The sequence below is a fragment of the Lissotriton helveticus genome, chromosome 5_1 (genome assembly GCF_964261635.1).
Source record: "Lissotriton helveticus chromosome 5_1, aLisHel1.1, whole genome shotgun sequence".
Taxonomy (NCBI): domain Eukaryota; kingdom Metazoa; phylum Chordata; class Amphibia; order Caudata; family Salamandridae; genus Lissotriton; species Lissotriton helveticus.
In genome coordinates this window covers 1,758,131,190-1,758,146,632 of record NC_136065.1, presented here as the reverse complement: position 1 = coordinate 1,758,146,632, position 15,443 = coordinate 1,758,131,190, and positions in this window count along the sequence as shown.

The following is a 15,443-nucleotide window of genomic DNA, read 5'->3' as shown; positions in this document are numbered from 1 at the left end:
GTTTGCGATCAATGATAGCGTCGCGGCCAGGCAACGTTTTCAAAACACCATGCTGTTCATCCGTGATTGGATGAACGATAACCATCTGAAACTAAACTCAGATAAAGCTGAGATAGTCCTTACCAAGAATAGGATTGCCTGCTTGAATCCCATGTGGTGGCCCAGTGAGATGGGCTGTCCCCCCACTCCTTAAAAGGCAGTAAAAAGCCTGGGGGTGATTATTGATGAGGATCTCTTACTTAAACAGCAGGTCAGCGCAGTGACGTCGGCCTATTTTCTGCAACTGCGCCAGATAAAAAAGATTCAAACATTCCTTACGAGGGAGAGCTGGGTCCAAGTAATCATGGCTTTGGTTATGTCCAGAATTGATTACGCGAACTCTCTCTATCTGTACCTCCCAAAATTCCTTTTGTGCAAGCTTCAGTTAATTAAAAATCAGGTCACCAGGCTGATAGTTCACCTGCCCATATGGGGCCACATCGCACGGGTGACTAAGGACCTTCACTGGCTGCCAGTCGTGTTGAGATTCAGGGTCAGGGTATGCTTTATGGCGTTTACGGCGTTACATATGAGCTGCCTGGCCTTCGTGAAAGTTTGGATTGTAAAATACTGTTGGACAAGAGAACTGAGATCCAGCCCCCTACACTACCTGGTTACCCCCACTTATAAGAAACACAGGATTGGGGGTTCCAGGTTCTCTGTTCCCTATAGCATGGAACACACTTCCCCTGGAGATTGGGCAGTCATCCAACTATATTAAATTTAGGCAACTCCTAAAGACGTGGCTGTTTATATAGGCTTACCAGTAACAAGGGTTTTATGTCATATCAGTATCCCGAGCCAAGACACCTTCTGGTGAACATGCGGGCTAGAAATATTCAATAACATAACATAACATTTCGAATGCCGTCGGGTTTTGTAATGGGATGTTCCTAACGTCTAACTTGCATCATACTTGGTCAGTCATTAACCTTTCCGATTCGGTTGGGAAGATACGTTCCCAATAGAATTTGGACAGAGCAAATGCCATTAATAACCAGATCAGAACCTGGCCCTCTGTGTCCCCTTGGGAGCCCTCCTGAGGCCAACAATCAGGTTGGGAATAGATATTACAATTGGGTGAGAGTGAGGTAGCGATTATCCATCTTACTCTTTTTATTTCCTGTGATTGCATATTCCTGTTGTTTCCCTGTAATTTACTGAGGACGTCTTGCTGGAAACAGATGATGGAACCTGAAGAGGTAGCTGTGGAGGGAGCAGCACCCCAAGCGAGCACACTGAATCTGTCACATGAAAGACACTAATCGTATGAGCAAACCACAACAAAAAATCAGTCAAACAAAACAAGATGGGTATACAACACAATAAACCTTTGTGAGCATAAATTGAGAGCAGTAATACATAAGTGGAAAACAGATTTGAGAGTGATGCTTTAGTTGGGAGTGTTGTGAGTAGGCAGAAATGACAATGGCAATGGGGCATTCCAAGTTGTGCCCGCCTACCATTCCAGAACTTTGGTGACATACCGTTGGCCACAAAGTTGTGAGATTTGGCTCCTTTGAGATGATCAGGAGCCTTGCTGGGTCCTCACACCAAGCATGAAAGAGCTTGGTAAGGTACCAACATCACCTGAAATAGATGTGGCTGTCTATCAATTGGTCACTTGGAATAAGGTAGATAAGCTCATTCATAAGTGAAAAAGATAATCTCCAGGTCAGCCAAGAAATATTCAAGGAGATGTATGAAGATAGGCTACTCTGACTAGGCGCCCAGTAAGAGATTATTATCCAGGATCTTATAAAACCACATGTTTCAGAGGGTAGGTACACTTGCCACAAACTTGTTTACAAGGGAGATCAGTAATGTTAATTATTTTATGGAACTGGGGATACTCTTGGGGGAACCAGAGTCATCCATTTGAATATTAGTTGGCCCTATCCCCAGTGAGTGGACCTCATAGTACTTATAATGGTAGGTACAACAATATCAAAAAATATCATTGTATAAAATATTTTTGTAAAATATATATATATTTTAAATAGTAAATATATTAAATAATGACATGAATATAATATAAATAAAATATTTGTACTATTTATTTAAACAAATATAACAATTAAACTGCATTTAATACATATATTATTCCCACTAAGTGTATACAAAAGTACTCAAACTATTTGACTGAGGAAGAATAACATGTACTATTCCCACTTCACACAATCCAACAGTAGGAAAACTGCTGCATTACTCAGGGGTCAAATGTACTATTTCCCCTTCAGTCAGTGCAATTGTAGGGAAAGTGTCAGATTGCAGAGGGGTCAAATTTACTATTCTCACTCCACTCAGTGCAACAATAGGGAAAGTGATGGATTGCGGTGGGATTAATATACACTACTCCCACTCCAGCAAATGCAAGAATAGAGAAGTTGTTGGATTCTGAGGAGGGTAAAATGTACTATTCCAACTGCCCTCATTGCAACAGTAGGGCAATTGTTGAATGGCAGAGGGGTAAAATTTACTATTTCCGCTCCACTCTGTGCAACAATAGGCAAAGTGCTGGATTATGGAGGCGTAACACGTACTATTCCCAGTCCTCAGTGCAACTGTAGGAAAAGTGTTGGATTGGGGAAGGTTAAAATTTACATTCCCACTCCAACTACTGCAACAGTAGGGAAAGTGTTGGATTGTGGAAGGGTAAAATGTACCATTCCGACTCAAGTCAGTGCAACACTAGGGAAAGTGCTGGATTGCAGAGGGGTCAAATATATGGTCCTACTCCAGTCAGTGCAACAGTAGGGAATGTATTGGATTGCAGAGGGGTAAAATGTAACCCTGGGCGTAGTTCGCGTAGCCGCACTCCGCGACGCTACGCGAAGACGCACTTGCACTCCGCGAGCTACACGTAGCTCCGCGGACATGCGTAGTAGCTTGCTAGACCCGTTCGCGCGCCGTTTTTCGTCTTCGGGAGCGCGGTGCGCGTGTTCGGGGCGCTGCCTGCATGCTCGAGATAGCTAGCGCGCTATGTTACTCAAAGAGGTTTGTCCCGCCCGCTTGCGTTCCCTTATTTCCGGTTCCGGGTCACAAGTAACGTGTTCGCGTTGTGTTAGACATGTTCGGGAACTCATCTTCTTGTTCGCACTGCCAAAGTGCGTGATCGCGTCAAATATCGCGCGAACTTACCGCGGCGGTCGCGACGGGCGGAGCCATCTTCGATTTCACACTCTGGCTATGGTTTTGGGCCTACTTTAGCATCTAACTCCTATCTCTTCCATCCTGGTCTTTTCACTCAGTTTTTCTAACTTTCTTTACTTATTACCTATTTCTCTCTGTGCCTAGGTTTATATTTCTCATTTTATTTTTACTTTTACAACTTTTTTTGCAACTTTTCTCTTGTTTTATATTACTTCCTTCTTTTACCTTGCTTCTTCCTTCCCCTACCTTTTTGTCTTCAACTTTCCTTCTCCCCTCCACCCAGAACCATGGTGAAGGGTGCCAGCAGCATCGGCGGCTCAAAGGGCAAGGCGGCTGTGCCGAAAAAAACCCGGCTGCCTTGCGGCAGAATGCGCCCCGCAGGAGTGACGCCCCGCCAACTTTTTGGGGAGGAGGAGGTGGCCGCCCTGGTCTTTTTTATCCAGCGCCACCTCCCCTTGACTTTGGCAGCAGGCGGCAGGCCCGGCTCCGGCTACCAGCGCATTGAAGAGCGTCTCCGGCGGTGGGCGAAGGTGCGCCGTGCAGTCTTCCGCTGCTCCGGTATCCGGCGTACCCACCATCAGCTGTCCCACCGCTGGGCCGACATTTTGGACCGGGAGCAGGACCTGTTGGACCTGCTTGGTGTGGAGGTTGTGGGTCTTGGTGAGTGGCTACCCCAAAAATAAAGTGTGTATATATATATATATATATATATATATATATATATATATATATATATATATATATATATATAACTATATATATATTATATATAGTTATATATATATATATATATATATATATATATATATATATATATATATATTTATATTTATATATATATATATATTATATATATAGTTATATATATATATATATATATATATATATATATATATATAGTAGTATAAATATTGTTATTGTATCTTTGTAAATATTGGCTGAATAAGTAACGCGATGACTGTTGCTCCTAGTTACATTTCCGATGTATTCCGGTATATCTACTGTAATTGTATGACAGTGTTCTTCTTCACTGGCTCTTGCGTGTTGTTTCAACTTGGCGCTAGCTGCTGCTGTTTATTGATGTGAGATTTTCTTTATTGTAGAGAACTGAAGTTAGTTAATGCTATTAATATAGTCTTGTCCTTCCTTTGTCCGTCAGTGAAATAGCGGTGGATGGATAATTGTACGTAGTTTGCATATTGTAGCATTTTTTTCACGGCCTTCTCTTCTGCATGAATCGAATCCTCCTCTGGCAAAGAATGCTAACGTTACTTTGTTCTTCTTACCTCAGCCAGGGCCGGCTCTAGGCATGTGCAAGCTGTGCAACTGCACAGGGGCACCAAACTTCAGGGGCCACCGCACCAATAGATATCCTTAATTTAATAATACTCTATGGATGGATACATATTTGCGTTGCGGCCCCTGGCATGGATTTGTTGCCTCCGGCTCTGTTCCACTGTAGCAGTGTTTTTTGCAATGATGTCTATGTTTCACAGCACTCAATGTTTTTCTCTTTGTTTATTATTTTTTACATGAACCACAGAACCCAGGGGCAAGCTGAATACAGGGACCGAGTCGGCGGGTGAACCACCACTTACACAGAGCTCCTCTACTGAGGATCCTGCTGCTGTCCCCAGTAAGTCCAACAGTGCTTGTTTTTTCCTCTGTAATGTGTCTGCTTTGGCAATTGACAGCAACCAAGTATGCATCCAGAATGATGTTTGTCTAGTATTTTTGTAAACGTTAGTATACCACTACTAGTCTTGTGGGTATTCTATCTCCTATGGAGTTATATACATATTACACAACTATGTATGCACACGAAAATTGGATGTTGGTACTGATAGGCAGGTTGGACCTTACTTACACCTCAGTCACAGAACTCTGAGGAACGCACAATTCACTGAACGACAGCCTATATGGCCTGAGTCATTGGCCAATTATTCAATTCACACTCCTGAACCCCAATACCAAGATGCCGAATGCTTTTAGTACACAAACCGTTACCTAAGAAACCCCCTTTTGCTCACTCACTCGTGTGAGTCTCCAAGACAACAGACACTGAAAATAAACTTCAGAGTCAAAGTGGTCATTCAAAAGCTTTATTTTGTTAGAAGTAAGTAAGTAACATCAATGTTTTTAAGTTGTTCCGTCAAATACGTTGAAGGGCCCACCAGAAAAAATCCAGAGTTAAAAAAGGCAGAATAAAGTAATCAACATTTGTACAGCTACTAGTGCACAATAGGGAAATGTGGCAACTATCGGAGACCTCTCACCAACGTATACTGGTCAGATATTCCTCTTTTTTTGTAAGCTATGGAAATGTCCACTTCGTAGAAGGCAATCTTCTCATCTGCCGAAAACTAATGACAAAAGTGTTGCACGTTAGACAGTATGAAATACATTTATGCCAGTTTTATGCAGCCATGCTAAAAAGAAGTTGTAACCTGTAAGCAAACTCTATTCCACAATCCACATAGAAAACTTAAATACGGGCCCTTTTACTTTCCCACCTCTTCAGGTGTATGCATTGAACAATGATGTGTTGCCTCAGAGCGTCTTCTCGTACTGCGCAACAAGCTGCGAGTTAACATGCGCAAAACTGGATACATTGATGTACAAAGGTTACATAGTTCACTTCCAATTTCCAAGGACTAGAGTAGCAGGACAGATGAGATGAGCTTGGGTACCATACCATAACAATGAATGCTAATATGTGTATAGAGTCTGCTGTACTATGCAATGTGGACTCCTACTGATTACGTACGTTGTACTTAACTGTTTTGAAGAACTCCATTCTTGGTGAACAAGTACAAAGGGGGCTGTGCATCCATCTAAAAAGGTGTACTTATTTTTATAGATGCAGAACCCTTACCATCGACCAGTGCCGACGGGGACAGCGGCGCAGCTTCAGCGATCCCGGCGGGGACAGGAGGAACAGAGGCACCTACACCTACACCAGCAGCAGTGGGGGGGGAGCCAACAGCGGCGGGCGATGGTAAGTTACATTCAATAGTGATCTGCATTACTTGGTGGGAGGGGAAAACTTTCTCACTGTACTCTACTGGAAAATATATGATGTTACCTTTACTTGTCATTAGCATGCTAAGCATTACCACTACAGTAATGCAAGTGGCTGATAGCAGTCGGATGCATGGGTTGTTGTTAAAGCATGTAAAGGGGAAAACACAGCTGCCAGCGTGGTTGGGAGACACACCCAATACCGGTGGTTAGTGGATAGTCTCAGCAGCAGCGGTGTTTTGGGCAAACCCAAAGGCAAGGGAAGGAGGGGACCACTGGGTGCATGGGTCGTTGCTGGTGAAACACAAACCAAATAAGGTTTGTTGCGCGGTATAAAGTATTATAGTCTTTACTAGACATGTACTACTAGCTGCCCCCTGTTAATTAATGTTACTTTGAGAGTGTTCCCGCCTTCCCGGAATCAGAGTATATAATACAAAAGGAGATATGAAAAAGACAGGTGTTCGTTCTAATGTGTGTGACCGTTGAAGTACACCCATGCTAATAGGGCAGGCATAATGCCGTGCCAAAAAGTCCAAAAAATTAATAGAGGCTGTAGAATGTTCAAGATAGACGCAACACAATTTTTTGTACTCAGCTTGCTTGCTAGTGCTACTGTGCCGCCCACTATGTGTTGAATCAATGTTGTGTTCTTGATTTGCGGGGAGTTTGGATTACAACAATTCTGTTTCTTTCTTTATAGTTACTCCTTCCCAAAAACCAACAAGGAAGGAGTTGGCAGTCCGGGCCCGGCAGCGGAAACTGCAGGCAATTGTAGAGGCCTACCGCCGGCTGGTGGATCAGGCCGAGGAGGAGGAGGAGGAGGCGGCGGCAGCAGCTGCTGCCTCTTCCAATGCCCCGGGCCCCAAGCCTGCAGGACTACGTCGCCGTGGTCAGGCAGCCGCCCGCCGCCGCGTTGTTACATCTTCGGCGGCCCCCCCACAACAACAACAACATGCATGCAAGTGTAGGTGCCGTGATTTCCAAGCGAAGATTCTCTGCCGGGTAGCGAGTAAGTTGGAGGAGGAGCGGAAGAAGCTGGAGGACGGTATAGAGGAGCGTGTGAAGATAATGGTGGACAAACACCTGAAAGCCCGCCGGCTTTGAAATGGACCCTGTTTTTTGCCCCTTTTTAAATCCTTTTGTTGGTGGGTGGGATGTGGGAGTTGGGGTGTACATTTGGGTTGAAATTTGGTTGGGGTTAGGGGAGGGTAGGGACAGCTCTGGGTCAGGGGTTACATTTGTTATATATTTTATTTTTCTATTATCATTATGAAAATATAAAAATAAAACAAAGATATTTTCACAAGAAAACATTTGAAGTTCATTTGTGTTTGTTGGGGGGGGGAGGGGGGACTGTTTCACCAAATAATGTACGTTGTGCAACATGAACATGAACTACGAACGATAAATTAAGTACTGACTGCACCTGTAGTAGTAGGGTCACAAGTGCATAAATAATTTATATTATTAAATAACATGGGAAAATTGCCCATCACGTGAGTCTGAAGTTACTAGTATACTTTAATTCCATGCACATTTGCTCAGAGTCCGCTAAACAATCCTATGCAATGCATTGCATCATTCCTTTAATATACCTGTCCTAGTTGTCAGGGAAGAGGAGCTCGTCCTCAAACTCTGTGCGTTCAGACAGAAGTAGGTCATGTAACCCAGTAGTGAGGACGTCTTCACACTCGCTTTCTTCATCCGGCGGTGATTCACGTACTTCATAGTCTGGTGGTATGAAGCGTTGATTCATTTTTATCATTGTCAGCCGCTCCACGCTTTTGGGGGAGAGACTAGTCCTTTTCGATGTGACAATGGCACCAGCAGCACTGAAAACCCGCTCAGAAGAGACACTGGCTACAGGACAAGCCAGATACTTTATCGCCAGCCTGCTCAGCACTGGCCACTGTCTCCTTCTTTCATACCAATAGACCAATGGGCTTTGCTCCATGAACACCTCTGTTGTGTCATCCAGATAGGCCTGAACCATCCGCTCAATGTTCATTGGGGCTCGGCTTTGCTGGTCCTCTTTTCCCTTTGCAACAGCAACGGACTTACCCATCCCTTTCTGGAGAAAAAAAGCAGTTATGCTTTTGGTTGGGTCTGCTGAATCAGATCGTGTAGGTGCTGCTTTTGGTACTGTTGGTGCCTGCTGGAAAGCAGACGCACTGCTCTCATGCTGTGAAGAACTTGCGTCAGGAGTACTTGGACTGGCCTGGGCTGGCAGTGGCAGGCCTTTAAGTAACAGCCGTTCAGTTTCTAACTCATTAGCTTCCGCAGCTATGGAAGTTTTGTACTTGTCAACATCCTCATCTGAAAATGGAATTACTGCGCTACTGCTGACAAATAATTTGTACCGTGGATCCAAGATTGTTGCAGTTATGTAATGTTCACCTGACACAATATTGTTGAGCCTTACATTTGCACACAAGCGGTTGCCTAAGCCCTTGGCTAAGGTATATGCATCAACTTTTTGTTCGTCACCTTCGTATGTTTGACAGACCTCCTTCACCTGTTGCTCAAGCATGTACAACAATGGGATGGCTTGGCCCATAGTACAGTCCTCCCTGCTAACTGCACGTGTGAAGACCTCAAAGGGTTGTAGCATCTATGTGATGCATTTAATGAGGTCCCACTGCCACATCTCAATGGTCAGGGCTTTAAGATTAACACTAGGATCCCCTAATCTTCTTGACATGACATAAGCATTCAGTGGGATGTACTGCTCAAAGAGACGCTCAAGCATGAAATAAGTTGAGTTCCAACGTGTTGGGACCTCCTGGATCAGTGCTTTGACTGGCAACCTATGCTCATGCTGAATGACCCGTAGCAGCTTCCGTCCTTTAAAAGAATGGTTAAAGTGCGTGCATATTCTTCTGCAGATGGCCATTATGTTGCTGACTTTGGCTTCATGTTTCAGAAAGTCTTGCACGACTAAGTTTATGCAGTGTGCCAAACAGGGTACCCTGAAATAATGTCCTTCTCTCATTGCCTTCACTACATTACTGCCATTGTCGGTGGCAACAAAACCAATCTTAAGGCCTCTTGGTTTCAGCCATTCAAAGACCTTGTCGTTAAAGTCAGACAAAATGTTTTCAGCAGTATGACTTTTGTCCATACCAAACATGGCTATAGTTGCATGTCTGCGCGTATCATTAAAAATTCCAGCAACGTCACGGAGGCCTGAAGTTAACTTGTCTTTAACACCTGCAAAAGAGATCCAGTGTGCGGTGATGCACATGAAATCTGTAGCATCGCAACTGCTCCACATGTCTGTTGTCAGGTGGATACAATGGACAACACTCTGTTGTAAGGCATTCCCAATCAATTCCAGCACGTCGTGGTGTAGTGCTGGAACAGCCACTCGGGCAAAATAGTAGCGACTGGGAACGTTCCATTTTGGGCAGAGGGTTGCCACTAATTCCAGAAATCCAACAGCCTCAACAAATGAAAATGGGAGAAGGTCCAGTGCTAACATTTTCGCAAGTTTGGCATTGTACAAACGTGCTACTGGGTGGTTCCGCTCGTACTTTCCCTCCTGCCTTAACATGCTAGGAATGGTAAGCTGCTTTGCATGTCTTTGAGTTATGCTAGACGGACCACCTTGCATCGCAGACTTTGCACTCCTTGGTGTTTCCAGCTGACTCTGGTGCCACTGAGAAGTTGCTGATGCGGCGGATGTGGACTTTACCACTCCAGTGCTGGCGACAGGGGTCCATTGTGTACCACTCCTAGATAGAAGGTCATCGTCTCCCTCTTCTTCTACCTCCTGGTCAACCATGAGTGGACCTTGTACCACTGTATCCCCACCAACACGAGTGCTAACATTTTTTAAGCTTGCAAGGTGGTTCTCCCACCTGATCAAGTGTGTTTTTTTCAAATGGGTCGTTTGGCCTCCAGTCCCATAGTTTGTACCAAGCTTACCACGACTAACATTGACATGACAAATGGTGCATACAGCAATGTTCTCCTGAACTGGGTGAACCGTAAAGAAGTCCCACACTGGGGAGGTAAACTTTTGTCTCCTGCCATAGGAAGAGGAGGACCCACTGCCAATGCCGGATGGACTGGAGGATTGTGGAATTTCACTATGGGACAGCTCAGTCCTAGTACTGCCACTTCCTCCTTCTGTTGAAGTGGCGCTTCTGCTGGATGTCGGATGCTGCCGGGCCTTCGCTGATGAAAAAATTGGAGCTGGTGTTACTTTGGGTGTTGAGTGTGTAGGAGTTATGCGTGGTACCTGCTCATCAGTCATTGCAGCATTTCTGGATAGGGTGAAAATGTTGGTCTCTACATCCTCTGCACCAGGAATAACGCTTGTGATGATGACAGTGTCAGACCCGTCTTTATCACCAGCAGTATCCTGCTCACCTACATCGACCTCCATAAGTTCAAGCCTGCCTGGAAACTTCCTTTTTCCTAGCATGGTCTTCTTGGGATGTCTCTCCTTTGAATGCGCAGATAGTTGTGGCTGCCAATCCGTATCAAGGTCATCGGAAGGGATGCTTTGCGAAGAACTCGATGCACTAACCCTCCTTTCCCTTGGTGAATTCAAAGGAAATAGATCACCTACAGAAGTGGCTTCCTCTTCTTCTTGCTCGGAAGGAGGCTCTACTTCCTGAACTGCCCCGACTTCGGGAGGAACAACTACTACTATTTGGTGCGGAGATGGTGGTTGTTGTTCTTGAGGAAGTACTATTGCGGGCTGGGGTTTTTCAACAACAACTGTTGCGGGCGGTGGTTGTGGTTGTTCAACAACTGTTGCGGGAAGTGGTTGTGGGTGAACAACTCCTATTGCGGGCGGTGGTTGTGGTTGTTGAACATCTACTGCTGGCGGTGGTTGTTGAGCACTTCCATCTTGCGTGGATTGTGTACTACTTTGAGACAGCGATAAGTTTAGTTCTGGCTCAGTATCACTGCTCGCAAGCAGAAGGCTGGCTACCTCTTCGACCCTCATCATGTGCTTGGCCCTGGGATGCTGGCTTGCCCCCACTAATGCAGATGTGCTGGTCCCAGCTTGCACCCCAGACACCGCTGCTGCAGGCGTACCTTTTGGGGTGCCAAAAAAGGTTTTGGGGTCCATACCAGACTTAAGTGACACTTCCTTCTGCTGTTCCTTCTTCTCAGCAACTTTCTTTGTGGTGGAGGACCTGGTAGCTTTCTTAGGGCCCATCTTCTTCTGATGTCAGTCAGCTCACAGCAGCACAAATTGCAGAGATGTCTGGTCAGATGAGTCACACACCACACGTGGCGTACAACCGAAGGACGTCCGTCTGGCAGTAGAACGAGCGATGGATGAAAAAACAACCAGCACCTCCTCAGTCTTTTTTTGTGCACCTACAAGTAAAGAAGGCAGAACAACATCAGTCAAACAAGCAGTAAGGCAAGATGAACAATTGAAAGACACACAGGCCAATGTATAAAAGACAAAACAGAAGACTAATAATACCAGTCCAGCAGCACCACAGCTCAAAGGCCACATGAAGTCCAGAAAGAACCAATAAAGTCAAGCAGGCCTATATATACCAATATGGACAGAAAAAGGAGGATGCCTGCTGCACATGACAGGTTAATGTGCAAGGAATAAATAGCCCATGGCTAAGACAGAGGTTGTAAACCTAACACCGCAAAAACACATACAAACAAACCCCTGCCCAGACAACACATTGTTGAATGCAATGCCATACACACACATGCCCTAATGAATGATGTTAATTGCATACACCGAACTAAAACAGCTACATAAAGGCAGCACCCCCGCTAACTACTACCTCTGGGACTCTGGCCTACTGTGAGATCAGACAGAAAGCTGGGAGTCCAATGATAAATGCACAAAGGAAGTACCTACAAAATGGCCGCCACCACATGGCCTAGCCACCACCAGCAACATGAAGAGTAAGAGAAAAAAGAAGACAGACAATAAATGCCTATGGGAAAGGGACAATGCTTTGTTTTGTTTCACAAAGTAGCCGCACCGCTGCCCACGTGGTCAGCCCACCCACAAACAAGAAGACAGACACAGTAATTGTTCCAGGCTCCAAAAACTACAACCAAATGACAACTTCTGTTTTTTTGGGTGCACAAGAAACACCTGCAACATTTTCGAGAAACTTTTATGCAACTCGGGACATATTGTCCGCGAGAATGCAAAATCGGCGTGTTCGGCAGCGCGAATAGAAGAAAACGTTGTTTTCGCGTTCCCGAGCAAGTACATTGAGCGCGCGAACAAGACAAAAAATGTAATTTCGCGTCAAGAGTTGATTAACTTTAATGCACCTATGGCTATGAGTAGTAGTAACTCTGCCCTACTGCCACAATACAATAGTCAAAAACCTTGGATGCCTATGGCAAAAGCACAAAGGAAGGACACACAAAATGGCCGCCACCATAGGGCCTGGCCACCAACAACAACATGGCAAAATCACAAAGGATGTATACACAAAATGGCCTCCACCACATGGCCTGGCCACCAACAACAACATGGCAAAATAAATCACAAAGGAAGCATACACAAAATGACCGCCACCATAGGGCCTGGCCACCAACAACAACATGGACAACTTTAATGTATACACAAAATGGCCTCCACCACATGGCCTGGCCACCAACAACAACATGGCAAAATCACAAAGGAAGCATACACAAAATGGCCGCCACCACATGGCCTGGCCACCAACAACAACATGACAAGAAAGAGAAGACAGACAATAATGCCTATGGCAAAGGGACAATGCTTTGCTTCACAAAATGGACACACCACACCACCGCCCAAATTGGTCACCCCACCCAAAAAAAAGAAATCATTACATAGAGGACAGAAAATGGAAGTGGTCCATGCTCCAAAAAGAGAAAACTACAACCAAATGACAACATAACATAAATGAGGACTTTTTGGGTGCACAAGAAACACCTGCAACATTTTCGAGAAACTTTTATGCAACTCGGGACATATTGTCCGCGAGAATGCTAAATCGGCATGTTCGGCAGCGCGAATGAAATAAAAAGTCGTTTTCACGTTCCCGAGCAAGTACATTGAGTGCGCGAACAAGACAAAAAATGTAAGTTCACGTTCTCACACTGTGCGAAGTTACCAAAACTACCCAAGCTGTATTCCTAGGGTTACCTAATGGCAGAAATTGACAGAGTATTTAAACACACCCAAAACCAGAAATACCCCACACATAAAAATAAGATTTTCTACATCAATCCAAGCCATCCATGATTTTCACATTAAGGGTACACCACAAAAACAGTTGATTAACTTTCATGACCCTATGAGTAGTACCTATGGCCTACTGCCAGAGTAGGCCACAAGGTTGGAGGCCTATGGCAAGAGCAAAGTGGCTGGAAACATAAAATGGCCGCCAACACATGGCCAGGCCAACCACAGAAAGTTAATACAATGAACTCAAGCATGCCTACACACTAACTACATGGGGTACTAGGGTCAGATATTGGCTTAAAAATTAGAAACATTTTAAATTCCACAAACAGAAATTCCAAAACAGACATTGCTATTGCATAATGAACATAATCCAATGCCATCCATGATGTTTGTTTACAAACTGGAATAAACATTTAAACACAGACTACAGAAACATGGTTGGACCCATGGGTACCTCTTTATGTAGCCTGGATGCAAGTTAAAAAAAAATACAATTTGGGACCTCATGAAAGTACAGGCCTCCATCAATAATTTAATTCCAGGATTGAATACTGTAGTTAAAAAAAAAATCAAATCAAACAAGCACAAGTCTACATCATACTCACTCATACATTACACAAACTTACTTGAAAAAGAGAATTCCAATTCAAAAAGTCCTCATTAAATCCAAGATAAATCAGTAATGCAGCCAACACAGACAGAAAGTGATCCTTCCAGCTCAAAATCCAAAGGAAAGTGAGCACCACATGGACAAAGCACTGGGAGGAGCCTGGTGGACAGGAACAGGAAGTTGTAAACTCAAGAGCCCTTCCTCCTTACTCTTCAAAACAAGAGTAGAAACAAAAAGAGGGCTCCTTCCCCCCTAAAAATAAAGCCAAAGGTACAACTTTAATGTTTTTTGCTTTTTTTTCCTAACCAAAATGGTAATTTATTATGGTTTTAACATGCTCGCGAGTTATTCTGTGCAAGAATGCAGTTTCTGCGTGTTCGGCAACTCGATCTTACCAACAAGCATCCTCGCGCATCCTTATGACGCTATCGCGCATCCAAATGACGTTATCGCGTTCGCACAGTCGCACGGGACTGTGCGAGAGTGTTTCCAAACATGGTGGCACACGCGACCAGGAAAAAACGAACGCAGAACGAAGGTAAGCCATTGCCGCGCACGCGATAATGTTATTCAGCGCGCGAGAACTACACTACGCAACGGATCGCGGAGTAATCGACAGCTACGCGTTCTCCGCGGAACGCGGAGCTGCCGAAACTCCGCAAGCTCCGCGAATGGAGCGTAGTTCTTCGCCCAGGGTTAGTAAAATGTACTATTCCCACTCGAGTCAATGTAAAATTAGAAACAAACTAATTCACTTCAACATAGAAAAAATCAAAAACATAATAAACAGGTAAAAATATAAATAAGTTCAAAAAAGAAATGTAAATATTTTGTTTTAGAAAAATTAAATACAATACATACATATTACAATGTTAAATACATATAATAAACCACTACACATATCATTTGAAATTAAATACGAAACTATGGGCATAATTAGGATGTCGTACAGACCGCAACCAACAGGCCATTGGTGGCTGTCTGCCTGACATCCAGGGCTGTGGTCCGACCACTGGATTACATTGCCGGCAGTTGGAGTGCTGTGGGAGGGGGGTAACAGCCGCTGCCTCCGACAGGATTGGAGATCCCATCGGGGCGGCAGTCGGACAGGTAATCCTTGAATGACAGCAGTGTCTGCAAAGGCACCACCGTCAGGACTGGCCCGTAGCCAGGAATATTTGTTTGGGGGGCATGGCAGTTTGGGCTGGACTGTTCCCATGAGGCACAGGGTCAGACTGATTTGCATATGGCCATGTCTGAACTGGGGTGGCGGAGTGAGCCAAAGAATGTTGATGGATTAAACACAGATCAGTTGACTTGGGGTGAGTACTTGCATGTTCAACACTCCGTCCATCATCCCCTTTGGTTTTGCTTTGTTCTCTTTGTTCGCCCCAGGCACCGCCGACAGGGCAAGCCCGTCACCAGGAATATTTGTGTGGGGGGGAGCAT